A 14502-nucleotide genomic window follows, 5' to 3' on the forward strand; every position below is an offset into this window, starting at 1 on the left:
TAATTACACTTGAGCTAGAAAACCAAATAGACCCTGAAATTGTGAATTGTTATCACTACGATTCAAATTTCCAACAAGATATTCATTTCACGGTCAATTCCATTCATTTCACGGTCAATTCAATTCATTTCGTGGTCAATTCCCTTCACATTATGGTCAATTCCATGCATTTCACTGTCATTTCCCTTCACTTCATGTTTAATTCAATGCATTTCATGGTCAATTCCCTTCACTTCACAGTCAATTCCATGCATTTCACAGTCAATTCCCTTCACTTCACGGTCATTTCCATTCATTTCACAGTCAATTCCCTTCACTTCACGATTAATTCCATGCATTTCACGGTCATTTCCCTTTACTACACGGTCAATTCCCTTCACTTCGCGGTCAATTCCCTTCACTTCACGATCATTTCCCTGCATTTCGTGATCAATTCTGGCAATTCCGTTTCATTTCACGGTCATTTCCATGCATTTCACGGTCAATTCCCTTCACTTCACGATCATTTTCATGCATTTCACAGTCAATTCCCTTCACTTCACGGTCATTTCCATGCATTTCAGTGGTCAAATTTCAGCGATTCTGTTTCATTTCACGGTCATTTCCATGCATTTCATGGTCAATTCCCTTCACCTCACAGTCATTTCCATGCATTTCATGGTCAATTCCCTTCACTTCACGGTCAACTCCCCCTTCACTTCATGGTCATTTTCATGCAATTCATGGTCAATTCCCTTCACTTCACGGTCAATCCAATTCATTTCACGGTCAATCCCCTTCAATTCCATGAATTTCACAGTCATTTCCCTTCACTGCACAGTCATTTCCATTCATTTCACGGTCATTTCGATGCACTTCACGATCAATTCCCTTTATTTCGCGATCATTTCCCTTCATTTCACGATCAATCCCTTCACTTCACAGTTATTTTCATGCATTTCACGGTCAATTCCATTCACTTTTCACGGTCAATTCCGCCATTTCCCCTTCACTTCATGGTCAATTCAATTCCCCTAGGGCCTGTTTGATTTTCCATCATACATGTAAATCACATACATCATGGTGGGCCCCACATTAATTTTGCAAATATATCTATTTAAGTGTTTAAAAAGTAAGTTGTCACATCTACATTGGGAAAGATGTGGTAATTATATAGGTAAATAATTATTACCCATTTACATGGTAATTACAAGTGAGCCCAAAAATCAAACAAGCCCTAAAGTTCACTCACTTTACAATCATTTTCAATCACTTCAGGACCGAGAAGTGAAGGGAAACTCATCGCAAAGTGAGCGAACCTACCCTAGTTGTGAGTAAAATTGACTGTGAAGTGAGTGAAAATCATCGCGAACTGAGTGGCATACATCCCTGTAATTTAGAACTTTGAAAATGTGACCAATAAGCCCGTCATATTTGAGCTAGTACAATGGTGGATTTCCTACTACTCGGTCAAATCCACCATATACATGTGAATACTAAACGAGTTATACTATTGTGTTTGTTTTCAGGAAATGGCTTCGGTAATCATCATATGCTCATATGATGGGGAGTTAGTTTGCGAAAATGACCGTTATACGTACAAGGGTGGAGAATCAAAACCTACAGCTGTAGGCATTGACATTTCATATGAACAGCTTCTATCGAAAATGTACAAAATTGCGAAGAGTAGACCTAAGGATTACGATATAAGGTTGAGAGTATTGTATCTTTGCAAAAACAAATCAGTCCCTCCAGCTGTAATTGAAGACGATGAAGATGTGAGAATGTTCTTGACATCACAGCTGAAGCACCCAGATCACTACATCCCTTTATTCATCGAGACAATGCAGCGCGTTAATGAAGCAGTACTCGAAGACCCGGTGGGTTACAGTGGGTTTGAACATGACGCCCTGGCAGTAGGAAGTTTCGGTGAGGAACATATCTTGAATTACGAATATAAGTGTTCACATTCACATGTTCCTCTAAGCAACACTCCGGTACCCGAGCCAGCTCATACATAAACTTCATGACAAGTCAAGTTCATACATCAAACTTGATGACAAGTCAAGTGAGAGTGTCGGCTGACGTGAACCTTAGAAGTGAATATACGGCATCACCTTTATTTACGAGAGTAGATTTGCCATCAACATCCAACACTGGAAATGTAAGTGGAAGCCACATTCCATTGCCTGAGCAGGCTCAAATATTGGACTTCACCACTAGGCTTCCCATTGTGCCTTTCTAGGATGCTAGTTTCACCAATGCAGACCTGTAACTATATTCGTGTCCACTTAATGACCTGATTGATATAGCCGTTGGCCAAACGTTAAAGGACAAGAGCCGGTGTTAGTATATTTTAAGTCAATTTGCAATTCGCAACAACTTTCAATACAAGGTGTTGTATTCCACATCCAAGAAATTCACCATGGCATATATAGAAGATAAGTGTGAATTGAGGGTACACGCATCTAGGGTGAATGATGTGGGGATATTTAAGACTAAGACCTACAAATCCATACATACTTGAGGAATGTCATGGATGAAGAGCGATCATCGACAAGCAAGTAGTAAGCTGGCCAGTGAATTGGTTGTCAATCGCATTGAGCAGCGCATGGGGTTAAGGCCAAAGGACATAATATTCGCAATGCAAGAGAAGTATAATATTCTTATTAGCTATAGGAAGACATGATGTGCTAAAGAGATTGCAATCGATCGCGTAATGGGGTCTTATGAAGACTCTTATAAAGAACTCCCGATGTACTTGCATGAGTTGAGGACGGCAAACCTGAGGACACTGACTTCCCTGCTTGTTAATCAACAGATGATGAGGTTTGAGAGATGTTTTGTTGCACTCGGATAGTGTGTTAGAAGTTTTCAAACATCTCTGTAAAGGGTCTTGGCCGTTGATGGGACGCATCTAAAAGGTAAGTACAAGGGTGTTCTACTTGTTGCTACAACTTTGGATGGCAAAAATCATATCTTTTCAGTCACTTTTGGTATCGGAGAATCAGAGAACAGCAGCAGTTGGAACTGGTTCCTTATATACCTCAGCGATTCATTAGGGAATCTACCTGGTCTTCTGATCATATCAAACCGTCATAAAGGTCTAATGAAAGAAGTTCCACAGGTCTTTCAAGCAGCAATCCATGGGTATTGCGCGTACCATATATACCGAAACTTAGTGTACACATTCAAAGACAAGTTGTTAGAAATCTACTACTGGTAAGTTGTAAAGACTTGTACGAGGGCTGAGTTTGATAAGTTAATGCATGATATCGAACTTGCCAACCCCCCAGTACATGCATGGCTGAGGGAAATAGGTTATGAAAAGTGGGCATCTTCACACTTCCTAGGAAAAAGATTCAATTTGGTCACTACAAACATAGTTGAGTGTGTTAATGCTCCATTCAAAGAAGCACGAGAATATCCGCTGACTATGCTAATAGAGACGGTCAGATTAAAAATTCAAGAGATGTTCTATAAAAGAAGAGAATCAGCATCATTATTCGTTGAACCGTTGACACCATGGGCCGAGAAACAATTAAAGGATCTCATACCGAAGGCACGAGATGTTCATTGCCACGCAATTTTTCGAGATGAATACTATATTGTGGGAGACTATAATGATACCATTAAGCTCAATGAGCTTTCATGTACATGTCGTGAGTTTGAAGTAAAGGGATTACCTTGTTTTCATGTTCTTTCAGCATGTATAAACTACAATCTTCCTTATTATTCGTATTGCTCCCCGTTGTACACGGCGAGGAATTACCTGATCACGTGTACCCAGCACGGGACAAAAGTCAATGGGAAATTTCTCCTAGATTCAAGGAGTATTGTTCAAGAATCCAGCCTCCGCTACAGATGATGTCAGCTGGAAGACCAAAGAAGGCACGGATCCTTTCCCGTGGAGAGGAATGAACAACAAAAATATGCGGACGTTGCAAACAAACAGGGCATATTCGTCGGAGTTGCAAATTTCCAATACCTCCGAAACAATGTAATTTGAAGTGCATTTTTTGTAATACGACTGTGACTGTTGTATATTGAATACATCTGTTGCTTTCTTTGAAATTGTGAAAGTAATTAAATACATTCACTCCATGGTAAATTCCTTTCACTTCACGGTCATTTCCATGTATTACAAAAAATTTCCTTCACTTCATGGTCAATTCCCTTCACTTCAAAAGATTAATTAAGGAAATAATTTAATAAAATGATATGGGTATTTGGAATTCGTCTAAAATAAACTTTTTTCACTTCTCCCTTTACTCTCTAAGATCTTTTCATGGTGTTCGTGTGACCAAATCAAGATGCAAATTTTATACAGTGGCAAAATCAATCATTTTCAGTTTAAACACACTTTAAATGACATGGTCTTTGGTCCCATACAGGTACAAATGATATTTTGATGTGAACAGCATGGTAAGCATAAACCGAGTGGATCTGAAAGCATAAACTGAATCGCTGCCTAAGCACGGTCGGAGTAGATTGTGCGAGGTTTACAGTAATCTTGGAATGCAAAAAATTTCCAAGTCATGCATTTCAGTCCAACTTCTTTCTTTAATCATGATAGCCTCGGGAGGGTTGATTCGAAGGATAGGTTGATTGCAAAAGGGCTGAATAAAACTATATTGGGTTATGTTTCATTGTCAATTTCGGCGATTCCGTTTCATTTCACGATCATTTCCATGCATTTCATGGTCAATTCCCTTTACTTCACGGTCATTTCCATGCATTTCACGGTCAATTCTCATCACTTCACGGTCAATTCCGGCTATCCCGTTTCATTTCATGGTCATTTCCATGCATTTCACTGTCAATTTGCTTCACTTCACGGTCATTTCCATGCATTTCACGGCCAATTCAGGCAATTCCGTTTGGATTCACGGTCATTTCCATGCATTTCGCGATCACTTCTCTTCCCTTCATGGTCATTTCCACGCATTTCACGGTCAATTCGCTTCACTTTACAGTCATTTCCATGCATTTCACGGTCATTCCCAGCGATTCCGTTTGGATTCACAGTCATTTCCATGCGTTTCACGGTCAATTCCCTTCACTTCATGGTCATTTCCACGCATTTCACGGTCAATCGCTTCACTTCACGGTCATTTCCATGTATTTCACGGTCATTCCTGGCGATTCTGTTTGGATTCATGGTCATTTCCATGCATTTCACTGTCAATTCCCTTCACTTCACGGTCATTTCCACGCATTTCACAGCCAATTCCGACAATTCCGTTTGGAATTCACGGTCATTTCCATGCATTTCACGGTCAATTCCTTTCACTTCACGGTCATTTCCCTTCACTTCACGGTCATCTCCATGCATTTGACGGTCAATCCCGGCGATTCCGTTTGGATTCATGGTCATTTCCATACATTTCACGGTCAATTCCTTTCACTTCACTATCATGTTCATGTATTTCACGGTCAATTCCCTTCACTTCACGATCATTTCCATACATTTCACGGTCAATCCCTGCGATTCCGTTTCACTTCACCGTCATTTTCATGCATTTCACGATCATTTCCCTTCACTTCACGGTCATTTCCATGCATTTCACGATCATTCCCGGCGAATCTGTTTCATTTTACAGTCATTTCCATGCATTTCACGGTCATTTCCCTTCACTTCACAGTCATTTTCATGCATTTCACGGTCATTTCCCTTCACTTCATGGTCATTTCCATGCATTTCATGGTCATTCCCGGCGATTCCATTTCATTTCATGGTCATTTACATGCATTTCACAGTCATTTCCCTTCATTTCACGGCCATTTCCATGCATTTCACAGTCATTTCCGGCGATTCTGTTTCATTTCACGGTCATTTCAATGCATTTCACGGTCATTTCCCTTCAATTCACGGTCATTTCCATGCATTTCACGGTCAATTCGCTTCACTTCACAATCATTTCCATGATTTCACGGTCATTTCCCTTCACTTCACGGTCAATCCCCTTCACTTCACGGTCATTTCCATGCATTTCACGGTCAATCCCGGTGATTCCATTTCATTTCACGGTCATTTTCATGCATTTCACGGTCTATCCCCTTCACTTCACGGTCATTTCCATGCATTTCACGGTCAATCCCGGTGATTCTGTTTCATTTCACGACCATTTCCATGCATTTCACGGTCAATCCCGGCAATTCCATTTCATTTCACGGTCATTTCCATGCATTTCATAGTCATTTCCCTTCACTTCACAGTCATTTCCATGCATTTCATGGTCATTTCCCTTCACTTCATGGTCATTTCCATGCATTTCACGGTCAATTCCCTTCACGGTCATTTCCATGCATTTCACGGCTAATTCCCTTCACTTCACGGTCATTTCCGTGCATTTCACGGTAGTCTTGGGAGGCTTGATCCGAGGGATGGTTTGATTGATTTATCTTGCTGGTCTTCAAATCATTATACCATTAAAAGAGAGGCACAAGGCAGCATCCCTCTGGACTTTGGTTTTATTGGGCCAAACGTAGGCCATAGAGCCGGTCTGCGCAAATTGTAGTTAGCGACTGTCTTTTTGGGCTGTGCATCACCCAATAAAGCTCAAAAAAATCCGACTGAATGGGAGGTCATGGGGCTCACTGGGCTTGTGGTACATCACGGATGACAGATTCGGACCACACCTCGAAATGAACGAATCGAGTCGGCACTTATAAAATGCAAATCACCCTAGCCTTGAAATAAAATTTTGTGCTTTTTAAACAAATGGCCCTGCCAATTGGGACAGTGAATTGGGGCATTTCGGTGATTAGATTTCATATAAATTTACACATTGAATATTGAAGGTATGTCCCTGTAATAGGGCGGCTAGATCTGACCCTTAATCAAAAAACGGTGACTGGAAATGGGTCCCACATGGCCATTTGGATGAATCAGCGGAACCCAGGGCCAACTCACCTAAAACTAGGGTATAAAACCCTTTAACCTCTCTCTCTCACTTACTCCTACAACAACTCTAGAAAAAAGAGAGCGATAGAGGAGAGAGAAGATAAAGAAAGTGATGGAAGGAGTGTGTGTGGGTGCATTGTCGGAAATCTCGACCCTATCACCATAGAAGCTACCTCTGATCCAAGGTAAGAATCTGAACTCCCCTCCATTTCTCCCTAGTAGGGCCCAAATGATCAACAAGGCTCTTCAATGGACTGTGTATGCATGGTTGGGACAACTTGCCTGCTTAGATAATATTTTGGTCTTGTGCTTGGATATTTACTTGATTATTGGCACTTGATGTTTCGTTAGGATTTGCTTTTGCTATTAACCCTAGGTTACCTAAACTCGACCACTGAGAGTGCAGGTAACGTTCATGAGCCGCGATTTAAGCTTCAAAATTTGTTGTGTTGTTTTATTTAAATGATTTATCTCTGAGAGACCATTACGAATAATGTATTGTAATCCATATATTCGATGAAAAGCCTCAGACATTGCATATCATTTCAAGTGCCTTTTCTTATATTCTCAGATAATCTTTGAAGAGCTGAATATTAGATTGTAACGTACAGGCTTCTGAGAGTATAGACTAGTTTATGATCTTGCCGCTATTTAGAAGAATAATGGCCCATGAGATAACATCCAATTATACTATTTGAACACCTTACCAGGACACTAATGATTGTTAGCAAAGTATCTCTCATTATGTTCAACACAAATAAACCAGAATCCACTAGAAACAATATGTTACTTAGGCATGGTGTATAACAATTGTTATCCATTGGCCGTTAGGTAATTTCAACAATACGTGCTATTAAATACCTTGCATGTAGGAGACCGTTCTCAACTCTAAAAAACTAATGCAAGGTAATCTACGTTGATTTGAAGTTTCGGGTTATAAAATAGAAAACGCTAGCATTAACTTGCATTGGTTTGGAGGGCATGCACACCACTAACATGGGAGAGAGAAAATGACACCCTGATCCAGGAAATTAAGTGGTAGACCAAGTGAAAGATACCTCGTCTCAACACTGAGGTCTTGGTATCGATTCCCTAGTGGGGGTGGCTAACAATGAAGTGTGAACTGACATTGGGTGTACTAACAAGCTAACACACACAAAAAAAAACTAAAATAAATAAGATAAAAATATATCAAATTGCATAAAAAGAAAAAAATATATCAAAACCAGTGAAAAGGGGGGATTTATCGGGATGTCCAAGGAGTGGCGTGGGCGCCACTGGTTCGGCGAGCCCACGCCGAACAACCAACAACAGGGGGGGCTGACATGCTACACCGGCGTGCTCCCGCTCGGAAGTCCAGCAAGTGGGGCGCCCACGCCAGTCTGTCCACCAGTTTGGCGAGCCCACGCCGGAGCCCCATTTGAGTGGGGGCCCTGTAACACGTGTGGGGCCCATTCTCTCACCTTTTATGCTCTTCATTCCCCATTCTCTCTCATTTCTCCTCCCAAATCGGATTTTCATTTGTATCCCTCCCTCCTTTGCACACCACAAACCCATCTTCCCTTGCACGCCCCAAACCCATCATCTCTTGCACACTCCCCTTGCACAACGAAAACTTATCCTGCATTGCACGCCCACAACCCATCTGCACACCCAAAACCCTTATTCTCTTGCACAACGAAAACCAATCGTCTCTTGCACGCATCTGTACCCAGCCCACGTCGAACACCCAAAACCCTTCTTCTATTGCACATCGAAAACTCATCTTCCATCTCCATCACCTACCAAGGAAGAAAGATGAACCTCCTTGCAACCCTCTCTTCCTTCTTCACCGTTACCTTGGTAAGAGCGACCCCCGGTCAAGCTGGGCCAAGCCGTGGGACAAGATCGAAGGGAAAACCTAGCGAGCAAGCGAGACCAAGCCATGATAGAAGTTCAGCAAACCTGATGATGATAATGCGGGACCGATCCTCGAGAAGAGGTCGAAGAGACAATTCGACCCACGTTCTTCCCCCGAGCGACTCGTCCCGCCTGGCATTGAAATCGGGAGATTTAAGGATCGAAGGGTCGTGTTCGAGGCAAATGTGGATAATAACATCTTTGACACATACGATTTGATCAACCGCATCGTACATAATGGTTGGGGAGCGATGTTTGAAGCAACACAGGTCGCGAGTGAAAATCTAGTGCGAGCATTCTACGCACGAATTGTTGATGCCAAGATCAAACCTCTTGGATTCAAAGTTAGCCTTGGCAAACAAACGTACGACATTGGTGTGAAATCCATCGCTACCCTACTCGGTATGGAGCTCGGCAATATGCACATCAAGGAGAGTAACCTAAGAGATAAGGGGGCACGGGACGAGCGCGCTCTCCACTTGTGTATAAAACTCGTCGAATGGAGAAGAGGTACCAGCATCAAGGCCAGAAATTTGAAACGAGACTACCGCGTACTCCAATACATATGCACGTATAACGTGTACCCGAGATCCAGCAACCGTTCTGAGGTTTCTCAGTATATGGTAGAATTCCTCTACCAAGTGGGGCAAGGAGAAAAGGTATGTATCCCCACCCTTGTGCTGAGACAAATTGTGAAGGCCGCGTTAGGAAAGCGTGAAAAATTATCACTTCCTTTTGGTCGTCTAATTTGTAAGTTGGCACGTCAGTACAAACTCAACCACCCAGTCGAGGTCCCATACCCGATTAAGGTGATCACCGAGGATACCATAAATCGTATTGAAAAAACCTCTAATCAGCCCCGGGGTAGTATTGAAGAATTTGGGGATGAAGAAGATGGGGAAGATGAAGAAGAAGAAGAAGAGGAGGATGAGGAAGATAATGACAAAGACATCGATGAAGATTTTGTGGCCCCCCCGCTTATACATGAGCGGTTCAGTCGGGTGGAAGAGGAGTTGGCCTCGGTTCGGTCTGAATTAACTGATATAAGGGCTGAAATAAAGACCCAAAAGACCGAACAAGAGCAATGGAACCAGAAGATCTTCCGCACCCTGAAGGAAGTGTTATGCTGTGTTCAAAAGGATGGAGCAGCACCCCATCCAACTGATTCATAGGACCATTAGGTCTCAGGTGAAGCCATGTTTGTGGTTATGTGCATTGTGTTTATTGTGTTGTAAGAAGTGGATCATTTCCACCTAGTAGTTTACTAGTTAGTAGATGGGTTAATTATGTTTTTCACTTGGTTAGGTGTGAATGGGAACAATGTACAATCTCATATTATAAATGAAATTGTTTCCACTTTAGTTTACCTTGTGCAGTATTGGATTATGTGTGTTGGGTTAATTATGTCCTCATCATTTCTGCACCAATGTCGTATGAAAAGCTAACTAATTTTGTACCTTTTATTTGTAATCTAACCATCTAATACAAATTCATTATGCTAACTTTTTTGAGTTAGACAGGTACCTCCTAGGAAAAGTGCAGCTTCTTACAGGTTATGAACTTTTCTATCTTTTTTATTTGCATTTGTATGAATATTTCCGCATACTAGGCTTCAATGTACTTTTTTCACAACAATCATTCTTTTGTTTAATGTGCCCTCGTACATACATATGCATCCATAGACAAATTGTAATTATCTAGATACACATGAATGTTGGAACAATACCATTTGTAAAGAGAGGTTGTTGGAACAATAGCATGCAATGGCATGTTCAGTGGGAACCAATTGGAGGTGTGCTTTGCTAATTCAGGTGACAAACAATGGAATCTTTATTTTCTCGTGAGTTACAGGTGACCAACTATGGAATCTTATTAATGATCTGCCACAGAATTTTTAGCATGTGAACATTTAGGCTGGCAACAGTTGCAAATCCATCTCATGTTATTTTTTATTTTCTTTTCTTTTTGTTATTTGTGATTTGTTTATGTTATATAGATATGTTATATGTATATAGACATGCTACAAGGAGTTAATTGTAGTTATTTCATTTGTATTATGCGGAGGGCTTCCATGTACAAATGTTCAATCACCTGACATAAAAGCATTATAGCTCTGAAAATAAGAAGGTATTTCATTCATATGAGTTTTTAGATCATTTCCACCCTTTATCTGGAGAATTCCACACTTGGATGCTCAAACCACATTTTGCTACTGTTCTTCTTTTAACACATTTGTGACCGTCATTTTCAAGCAGCCTGCATTTGATGGACTGCACACATATCAGCAGTGACAAGAAAACATCGAAGAGATAGTTTTTCATAGATAAAAGAGTTTGATACATATTCCATTTGAGTATTACAATCTGACAATCTCATTTTCAACCAGCTTTTAATAGCACGCGTTTGTTTTAGCACGAAAGCATAGAACTTGAGCAGGATCCAATGGACTTGAAGTCTGCCCCTCTCCTCGCTGATCCCATTCCCACAAACAAGTCGAGATGTGATTTGTTCCCTGCTTAGAAGAAGCCATGTATATATGAATTGTCCCGACCACAGGATTTACTCTATTGGAGTTATTTGCTTAAAATAGAGTTCAGTGCTAATTTTGATTGTTGATGGCGGTAGAATGTATCTTTTGATTTGCTTGCTGCAATATTTTTCTACTTATTTCAATGTTCTCATCAGTGCTAGTGGTAGAATGTATCTTTTGATTTCCCTGCTATAGTATTTTTTTGCTTATTTCAATATCCATATTAATGTTCTCTTTGAATAAAGGATTCTTCACCTAGTAACACATCTGTGCTTGAGTTTCTTCTTTGTATTTTGATCAAAGTTCACCTGATTGCAGACGACTCATGTTGGAGCACAGTATGGTCAGACAGCTTTTCTTTATCATGTTGTCACAAGATGGAATGTTGATCTAGATGTGCCTGATAATGATGGAAGAAGTCTTCTCTATTGGTATTAAATTGCTTACCTTGTCTGCATTTATGATTTGCACATTCTAAAACGTTCATTAGTGTGACATGCTGATGGTGATACAAAGCAAAAAAATAGTCCTAAATTCTTCATCCAAGAATAGTAGTGGGAACAAACTCTTTTAGTTTTTCCTTATTTCATTCCATGGACAGATTCTAGATCCACCTTTGAGTTCTCTGGTTTTCATCCAATCCACACACAAACAGTATAGAAGCAAAGAAAGAGAAGGGGCTGGTTCTTGTGGAATCTCATCCTGAAAGAAACTAAAGGACTCTCACTTATAGTTAAATGAAGCATGAAGCGAAGCTACAACAGAGTCAGGTTTGGGAGCAAGGAAGTGTCTGCTTTAAAATTTTAGCAAGTCTAAACATCCTTGTAGTAGGAGCAAAGCTCAATTTGAAGGGTTCCCTAGCCCCTAGGTTTTAGAAGAGTCAAACTTCTAGAGAAGATTTCCAATCATAGGAAACACAAAAATAAACTTCTAGGTTTAGGGTAAATGGGTTGGAATGGAGGATGGAGAAATGTTGGGGAATTGGCAAAAATATGGTTTTACAGTTTGGGAGGTTTAAGGTTAGGGTTTTTGGGGGAGATAGGGTTTAGCAAAATCAGGGGTTTAGAGTTTGCGAGGTTTAAGGTTTTTAGGGTTTTGGGGGCTCAATTTGGGGGAGATTGAAATTAGGGTTATAGTTGGGATCTGGTAATCAAAAAGATTTTGGTAACTGGGGAAAGGAAAAGGAAAAAAGAAAAAACTACTTACCCATGGAAAGCTTTCTGTGGTACCAAAGGTTGATGGAGATAAAAGCTAAAAGCAGTTTGAACTTCATTCCTGTCCAAGAATATCACAAGGAATGTGTGTTTTGTTGTTTTCCCAGATTTTAATAGCCTGGACAGATTTCATCTGATTCACACACAAACAGCATGTAAGCGAAGGAAGATAGAAAAAGGATCAATTCTTGTGGAGTCTCACCACAAGAAGATTGAAAATTGAAAATGCTCACAGCATGAATATGATCTTCTAGAATTAATTGCCCTTAGAAGTGACATCATTATTCAGCATGACTACTAGTTGTGGTCATTACAAAGTTCTAGGACTTGTTCCTTTCAACAGGTTACTCTTGCTTGGGTGGTAGACTCTCAGGAGTTTCAACTCCTAGTCAAGGGTTCGAGTGCCCATAGGTGGTGAAATTCCACTAGCGTGAGTGTGTGGGGGTGTGTGTGCGTGTGTAAAAAAAAAAAAAAAAAAGAAAAAAAAAAAAGGTTAATTGATTCTAATTCTGTTCATTCTCCAAATTTGTAGGGCTGCTTATAAAGGCTTCGCCGATTGTATTTGCCTTCTATTATTCCTGGATGCTTATAGGGGGCGACAAGATAAAGAAGGTAATCAATCCTTCATCTTTAAAATGTTTCCTAGTGAATTTGCCTTTTGTTGTTTGAAAAGGTATTAAACTTATGTGATCTTGTCTTGCAGAAGTAAATTGCTATTCCATCTTGTTCATATTATTTTTGCATGGACAAATAATTCCTTATGCTTTTTTCCATCCATATGCCATTAGGTTGTACCACTCTTCATTAGGCTGCTATCAGGGGAAACCTTGAGGCATGTACAATGCTAGTTCAAGCAGGGAAGAAAGAGGATTTGATGGTGACAGACAACACAGGCTTTACTCTAGCACAACTGGCATCTGACAAGAATCATCGGCAAGTCGTTTTTTTCCTTGTAGGTATTCTTAGCTGAAGAACAGTTGGTATTTTGCAGTGGTCTAGCAACTTCTAGTTAATAATCCGTCACTTTTATCTTTGATGGACCCATACCATATGAATTGCTTCAGCAGCACCGATCTATTGCATGATAACTGTTGGTATCTCTAAGTGGTTAGCTGATTGTTTGAAGTGTGACATTAGTAACCATGGGACTTACACCACATCTCCTGTTGAGGATGGGACTCTCAACTTGTATATTGATTTCTACCAGTCATTTTGTTTTGGTTTTTATATGGCTATGGAAACATTTTCTACTTGGAATAAGAGACATTGTAGAATAGGCTATGAACCCCGACAACACCCAAAAAAAAAAACTCTCTCAAAATTTCTTTTGGCACTGTTTACATTTTGAAAAATCCACTACTGAACATAGTCTGTACTCAAATATCCCTCTTATTAGTGCTTAATGCAAGTGAAAAATATATTATTAGGTTCTTAAATTGTAATATTCAGCCTATAATCATAACATTCAATTAGGATGTATTGGAGATTGAAATTTGATCATGAAATTCAATTGGTTTGTGACCTTCAGATTGCAGATGAAACTTTGCTCTTCTTTAATGCTGAAAGCAATCCAAATTGACAATTAAGGAAGGTCATTCAATGCTTTGGAGCCTTGTTTTTTCAGTAGATCAATATCCTTAAAAGTGAACTTCTAGGTGTCAGATTGGACTCGAGGAAGTTCTGCAGATCGGCTAAAACTATAGCTACGGCTATAATCCGTAGCCATAGGAGGTCCGCAGATCAGTGTGGCCGCGCTAGACAGGTCAGCAAGTGGCGGGGGGAACCAGTTCGGGGAGCCCACGCCAATCCGTGTTCGATTATTGGGGGAAGCTGCTATAGGTACGAATCATGTATATTTAGCAAACGGTTATAATCTGTATCTATTGGGCTAGTCGGCGTGGGGCCGCCGGACAGGCGAGCAAGTGGCGAGGGCCACCAGTTCGGCGAGCCCACGCCGATCCGGCTTTGATTAT

The 14502-nt window shown here is 40.6% G+C and overlaps 1 long non-coding RNA gene across 1 annotated transcript; it reads left to right on the forward strand.

The window, feature by feature from the left end:
• Positions 1–11631: 11631 nt before the first annotated feature.
• On the forward strand, positions 11632–13822 carry LOC131227733 (uncharacterized). Its single transcript, XR_009162470.1, has 3 exons — positions 11632–11746; positions 13062–13141; positions 13318–13822. It is a non-coding gene; the product is annotated as an uncharacterized LOC131227733 (long non-coding RNA).
• Positions 13823–14502: the final 680 nt, after the last annotated feature.

Source organism: Magnolia sinica, chromosome 15 (genome assembly GCF_029962835.1).
Source record: "Magnolia sinica isolate HGM2019 chromosome 15, MsV1, whole genome shotgun sequence".
In the NCBI taxonomy this organism is placed as follows: Eukaryota; Viridiplantae; Streptophyta; class Magnoliopsida; order Magnoliales; family Magnoliaceae; genus Magnolia; species Magnolia sinica.